Source organism: Pseudophryne corroboree, chromosome 1 (genome assembly GCF_028390025.1).
Source record: "Pseudophryne corroboree isolate aPseCor3 chromosome 1, aPseCor3.hap2, whole genome shotgun sequence".
Taxonomy (NCBI): Eukaryota; Metazoa; Chordata; class Amphibia; order Anura; family Myobatrachidae; genus Pseudophryne; species Pseudophryne corroboree.
In genome coordinates this window covers 1,007,399,602-1,007,406,535 of record NC_086444.1, presented here as the reverse complement: position 1 = coordinate 1,007,406,535, position 6,934 = coordinate 1,007,399,602, and the positions used below count along the sequence as shown (strand labels likewise).

Genomic DNA, 6,934 nt, shown 5'->3' with positions numbered 1-6,934 from the left:
ATTTATGCCCTGACTAATAACTCCAAAGCATTACCATAAAGAAACAGACTCATCTTCACCTCCTGCAGGACAAGAAATACAGTACAGTAACCTTTACATCAAGGCTGCAATGTGTATGTGCTTATAGTTAGAAAGAGCAGGGGGTATATCTCAGTGGTAGAGCATTCGACTACAGATTGAGAGGTCTCTGGTTCAAATCTGGGTGCCCCCTCATTACTTGCTTTTAGTGTATAGCATCACTTTGCAGTCTATACCTTGTTTGGGACTCAAGTAATGAAAAACATACTCAAGTAGCAGTCAGGCAACAAAAAATGTTGAAATGTCAACTTAATACTTTACCTCAGGAAAGTACAGTATCAGTGGCAGGTTTTGACTGCTACTTTTGATAGAGAATTATACAGGATAAAATCACTATACATGAAGGATGAATGCTTTATTCCTAACTAACTTTGATAAATAAGGGAGTATTGGGCAATAACATGGCAGAATTCAAAATTATTTGGTACAGCCATGTTTTCAACTCCGACTGATTTTGCAATTAGTCCATAAGGCATACATGCATTCAGAACATCTGAGCCCACTGACCCAAAAATCAAATATTTTATTTTCTTAGCAAAAATGTACCACGATAAAATAGTTTTCAGAAATTATTAATATTGGTTTGGTAACAATTTGTATTTTAGTTCAGTTTTGCTTCCATAAAACAATGTCACAACTGGATTTCAATATATCCTACTCTGACTAGCACTAACTATAGTGGAACTTTAGGATGATCAAAGTTTCTTTTTAAACATGCTCACAGATTATACCTACAGTACGTAAACTCTCTATTTATGCCCTGACTAATAACTCCAAAGCTTTACCATAAAGAAACAGACTCATCTACACCTCCTGCAGGACAAGAAATACAGTACAGTAACCTCTACATCAAGGCTGCAATGTGTATGGTCTTATAGTTGGAAAGACCAGGGGGTATATCTCAGTGGTAGAGCATTCGACTGCAGATCGAGAGGTCCCTGGTTCAAATCTGGGTGCCCCCTCATTACTTGATTTTAATGTATAGCATCACTTTGCAGTCTATACCTCGTTTGGGACTCAACTAATGAAAAACATACTCAAGTGGCAGTTAGGCAACAAAAAATGTTGAAATGTCAACTTAATACTTTACCTCCGGAAAGTACAGTATCAGTGGCAGGTTTTGACTGCTACTTTTGATAGAGAATATTACAGGATAAAATCACTATACATGAAGGATGAATGCTTTATTCCTAACTAACTTTGATAAATAAGGGAGTATTGGGCATTAACATGGCAGAATTACAATTTTTTTGGTGCAGCCATGTTTTGAACTCATACTGATTTTGCAATTAGTCCATAAGGCATACATGCATTCAGAACATCTGAGCCCACTGACCTAAAAATCAAATATTTTATTTTATTACCAAAATGTATCTCGATTAGTTAGTTTTCAGAAATTATTAATATTGGTTTAGTGACAATTTGTATTTTAGTTCTCTTTGACTTCCATAAAACAATGTCACAACTGGATTTAAATATATACTACTCTGACTAGCACTAACAATAGTGGAGCTTTAGGATGATAAAAGTTTCTTTTTAAACATGCTCACAGATTATACCTACAGTATGTAAACTCTCTATTTATGCCCTGACTAATAACTCCAAAGCTTTACCATAAAGAAAGAGACTCATCTACACATCCTGCAGGACAAGAAATACAGTACAGTAACCTTTACATCAAGGCTGCAATGTGTATGGTCTTATAGTTAGAAAGACCAGGGGGTATAAATCAGTTGTTGAGCATTCGAGTGCATGTCGAGAGGTCCCTGGTTAAAATCCAGGTGCCCCATATAATTTGCTTTTAATGTATAGCAACCCTTTGAAGTCTTTACATCGTTTGGGACTCAAGTAATGTAAAAACATACTCAAGTGGCAGTCAGGCAACAAAAAATTTTGACATTTCAACTTAATACTTTACCTCAGAAAAGTACAGTATCAGTGGGAGGTTTTTACAGCTACTTTTGATAGAGAATAATACAGCATAAAATAACTGTACATGAAGGATGAATGCTTTATTCCTAACTAACTTTGATAAATAAGGGAGTATTGGGCATTAACATGGCAGTATTCAAAATTATTTGGTACAGCCATATTTTCAACTCCGACTGATTTTGGAATTAGTCCATAAGGCATACATGCATTCAGAACATCTGAGCCCACTGACCCAAAAATCAAATATTTTATTTTCTTAGCAAAAATGTACCACGATAAAATAGTTTTCAGAAATTATTAATATTGGTTTGGTAACAATTTGTATTTTAGTTCAATTTTGCTTCCATAAAACAATGTCACAACTGGATTTCAATATATCCTACTCTGGCTAGCATAACTATAGTGGAACTTTAGGATGATCAAAGTTTCTTTTTGAGCATGCTCACAGATTATACCTGCAGTATGTGAACTCTCTATTTATGCCCTGACTAATAACTCCAAAGCATTACCATAAAGAAACAGACTCATCTTCGCCTCCTGCAGGACAAGAAATACAGTACAGTAACCTCTACATCAAGGCTGCAATGTGTATGTGCTCATAGTTAGAAAGAGCAGGGGGTATAGCTCAGTGGTAGAGCATTCGACTGCAGATCGAGAGGTCCCTGGTTCAAATGCGGGTACTCCCTATTACTTGCTTTTAATGTATAGCATCACTTTGCAGTCTATACCTTGTTTGGGACTCAAGTAATGAAAAATATACTCAAGTGGCAGTCAGGCAACAAAAAATGTTGAAATGTCAACTTAATACTTTACCTTAGGAAAGTACAGTATCAGTGGCAGGTTTTGACTGCTACTTTTGATAGAGATTTATACAGGATAAAATCACTATACATGAAGGATAAATGCTTTATTCCTAAATAACTGATAAATAAGGGAGTATTGGGCATTAACATGGCAGAATTACATTTTTTTTGGTGCAGCCATGTTTTGAACTCATACTGATTTTGCAATTAGTCCATAAGGCATACATGCAATTAGAACATCTGAGCCCACTGACCTAAAAATCAAATATTTTATTTTATTACCAAAATGTATCTCGATCAGTTAGTTTTCAGAAATTATTAATATTGGTTTAGTGACAATTTGTATTTTAGTTCTCTTTGACTTCCATAAAACAATGTCACAACTGGATTTAAATATATATTACTCTGACTAGCACTAACAATAGTGTAGCTTTAGGATGATAAAAGTTTCTTTTTAAACATGCTCACAGATTATACCTACAGTATGTAAACTCTCTATTTATGCCCTGACTAATAACTCCAAAGCTTTACCATAAAGAAAGAGACTCATCTACACCTCCTGCAGGACAAGAAATACAGTACAGTAACCTTTACATCAAGGCTGCAATGTGTATGGTCTTATAGTTAGAAAGACCAGGGGGTATAAATCAGTTGTTGAGCATTCGAGTGCATGTCGAGAGGTCCCTGGTTAAAATCCAGGTGCCCCATATAATTTGCTTTTAATGTATAGCAACCCTTTGAAGTCTTTACATCGTTTGGGACTCAAGTAATGTAAAAACATACTCAAGTGGCAGTCAGGCAACAAAAAATGTTGACATTTCAACTTAATACTTTACCTCAGGAAAGTACAGTATCAGTGGGATGTTTTTACAGCTACTTTTGATAGAGAATAATACAGCATAAAATAACTGTACATGAAGGATGAATGCTTTATTCCTAACTAACTTTGATAAATAAGGGAGTATTGGGCATTAACATGGCAGTATTCAAAATTATTTGGTACAGCCATATTTTCAACTCCGACTGATTTTGGAATTAGTCCATAAGGCATACATGCATTCAGAACATCTGAGCCCACTGACCCAAAAATCAAATATTTTATTTTCTTAGCAAAAATGTACCACGATAAAATAGTTTTCAGAAATTATTAATATTGGTTTGGTAACAATTTGTATTTTAGTTCAGTTTTGCTTCCATAAAACAATGTCACAACTGGATTTCAATATATCCTACTCTGGCTAGCATAACTATAGTGGAACTTTAGGATGATCAAAGTTTCTTTTTGAGCATGCTCACAGATTATACCTGCAGTATGTGAACTCTCTATTTATGCCCTGACTAATAACTCCAAAGCATTACCATAAAGAAACAGACTCATCTTCGCCTCCTGCAGGACAAGAAATACAGTACAGTAACCTCTACATCAAGGCTGCAATGTGTATGTGCTCATAGTTAGAAAGTGCAGGGGGTATAGCTCAGTGGTAGAGCATTCGACTGCAGATCAAGAGGTCCCTGGTTCAAATCCGGGTACTCCCTATTACTTGCTTTTAATGTATAGCATCACTTTGCAGTCTATACCTTGTTTGGGACTCAAGTAATGAAAAATATACTCAAGTGGCAGTCATGCAACAAAAAATGTTGAAATGTCAACTTAATACTTTACCTCAGGAAAGTACAGTATCAGTGGCAGGTTTTGACTGCTACTTTTGATAGAGATTTATACAGGATAAAATCACTATACATGAAGGATAAATGCTTTATTCCTAAATAACTGATAAATAAGGGAGTATTGGGCATTAACATGCAGAATTACATTTTTTTTGGTGCAGCCATGTTTTGAACTCATACTGATTTTGCAATTAGTCCATAAGGCATACATGCATTCAGAACATCTGAGCCCACTGACCTAAAAATCAAATATTTTATTTTATTACCAAAATGTATCTCGATCAGTTAGTTTTCAGAAATTATTAATATTGGTTTAGTGACAAAGTTCTCTTTGGCTTCCATAAAACAATGTCACAACTGGATTTCAATATATACTACTCTGACTAGCACGAACAATAGTGGAGCTTTAGGATGATCAAAGTTTCTTTTTAAGCATGCTCACAGATTATACCTACAGTATGTAAACTCTCTATTTATGACCTGACTAATAACTCAAAAGCTTTACCATAAAGAAACAGACTCATCTTCAACTCCTGCAGGACAAGAAATAGAGTACAGTAACCTTTACATCAAGGCTGCAATGTGTATGATCTTATAGTTAGAAAGACCAGGGGGTATAAATCAGTTGTTGAGCGTTCGAGTGCATGTTGAGAGGTCCCTGATTCAAATCCAGGTGCCCTCTATAATTTGCTTTTAATGTATAGCGTCCCTTGGCAGTCTATACCTCGTTTGGGACTCAAGTAATGTAAAAAACATACTCAAGTGGCAGTCAGGCAACAAAAAATGTTGACATTTCAACTTAATACTTTACCTCAGGAAAGTACAGTATCAGTGGAAGGTTTTTACAGCTACTTTTGATAGAGAATTATACAGCATAAAATAACTACATGAAGGAAAAATGCTTTATTCCTAACTAACTTTGATAAATAAGGGAGTATTGGGCATTAACATGGCAGAATTCAAAATTATTTGGTACAGCCATGTTTTCAACTCCGACTGATTTTGCAATTAGACCATAAGGCATACATGCATTCAGAACATCTGAGCCCACTAACCCAAAAATCTAATATTTTACTTTTTTAGCAAAAATGTACCACGGTAAAATAGTTTTCAGAAATTATTAATATTAGTTTGGTAACAATTTGTATTTTAGTTCAGTTTTGATTCCATAAAACAATGTCACAACTGGATTTCAATATATCCTACTCTGATTAGCACTAACTATAGTGGAACTTTAGGATGATCAAAGTTTCTTTTTGAGCATGCTCAAAGATTATACCTGCAGAATGTGAACTCTCTATTTATGCCCTGACTAATAACTCCAAAGCATTACCATAAACAAACAGACTCATCTTCGCCTCCTGCAGGACAAGAAATACAGTACAGTAACCTTTACATCAAGGCTACAATGTGTATGTGTTCATAATTAAAAAGAGCAGGGGGTATAGCTCAGTGGTAGAGCATTCGACTGCAGATCGAGAGGTCCTTGGTTCAAATCCGGGTGCCCCCTATTACTTGCTTTTAATGTATAGCATCACTTTGCAGTCTATACCTTGTTTGGGACTCAAGTAATGAAAAACATACTCAAGTGGCAGTCAGGCAACAAAAAATGTTGAAATGTCAACTTAATACTTTACCTCAGGAAAGTACAGTATCAGTGGCAGGTTTTGACTGCTACTTTTGATAGAGAATTATACAGGATAAAATCACTATACATGAAGGATGAATGCTTTATTCCTAACTAACTTTGATAAATAAGGGAGAATTGGGCATTAACATGGCAGAATTCAAAATTATTTGGTACAGCCATGTTTTCAACTCCGACTGATTTTGCAATTAGTCCATAAGGCATACATGCATTCAGAACATCTGAGCCCACTGACCCAAAAATCAGATATTTTATTTTCTTAGCAAAAATGTACCACGATAAAATAGTTTTCAGAAATTATTAATATTGGTTTGGTAACAATTTGTATTTTAGTTCAGTTTTGCTTCCCTAAAACAATGTCACAACTGGATTTCAATATATCATACTCTGACTAGCACTAACTATAGTGGAACTTTAGGATGATCAAAGTTTCTTTTTGAGCATGTTCACAGATTATACCTGCAGTATGTGAACTCTCTATTTATGCCCTGACTAATAACTCCAAAGCATTACCATAAAGAAACAGACTCATCTTCACCTCCTGCAGGACAAGAAATACAGTATAGTAACCTTTACATCAAGGCAGCAATGTGTATGTGCTTATAGTTAGAAAGAGCAGGGGGTATACCTCAGTGGTAGAGCATTCGACTGCAGATTGAGAGATCCCTGGTTCAAATCCAGGTGCACCCTCATTACTTGCTTTTAATGTATAGCATCACTTTGCAGTCTATACCTCGTTTGGGACTCAACTAATGAAAAACATACTCAAGTGGCAGCTAGGCAACAAAAAATGTTGAAATGTCAA

The 6,934-nt window shown here is 35.4% G+C and overlaps 5 non-coding genes across 5 annotated transcripts; all 5 read left to right on the top strand.

Moving 5' to 3' along the window:
• Positions 1-968: 968 nt before the first annotated feature.
• Positions 969-1,040, top strand: TRNAC-GCA (transfer RNA cysteine (anticodon GCA)). The gene has a single exon. It is a non-coding gene; the product is annotated as a tRNA-Cys (tRNA).
• A 1,584-nt stretch (positions 1,041-2,624) lies between these two features.
• TRNAC-GCA (transfer RNA cysteine (anticodon GCA)) lies at positions 2,625-2,696 on the top strand. The gene has a single exon. It is a non-coding gene; the product is annotated as a tRNA-Cys (tRNA).
• Positions 2,697-4,277: 1,581 nt separating this feature from the next.
• On the top strand, positions 4,278-4,349 carry TRNAC-GCA (transfer RNA cysteine (anticodon GCA)). Its single transcript has one exon. It is a non-coding gene; the product is annotated as a tRNA-Cys (tRNA).
• Positions 4,350-5,919: 1,570 nt separating this feature from the next.
• On the top strand, positions 5,920-5,991 carry TRNAC-GCA (transfer RNA cysteine (anticodon GCA)). Its single transcript has one exon. It is a non-coding gene; the product is annotated as a tRNA-Cys (tRNA).
• A 756-nt stretch (positions 5,992-6,747) lies between these two features.
• On the top strand, positions 6,748-6,819 carry TRNAC-GCA (transfer RNA cysteine (anticodon GCA)). The gene has a single exon. It is a non-coding gene; the product is annotated as a tRNA-Cys (tRNA).
• Positions 6,820-6,934: the final 115 nt, after the last annotated feature.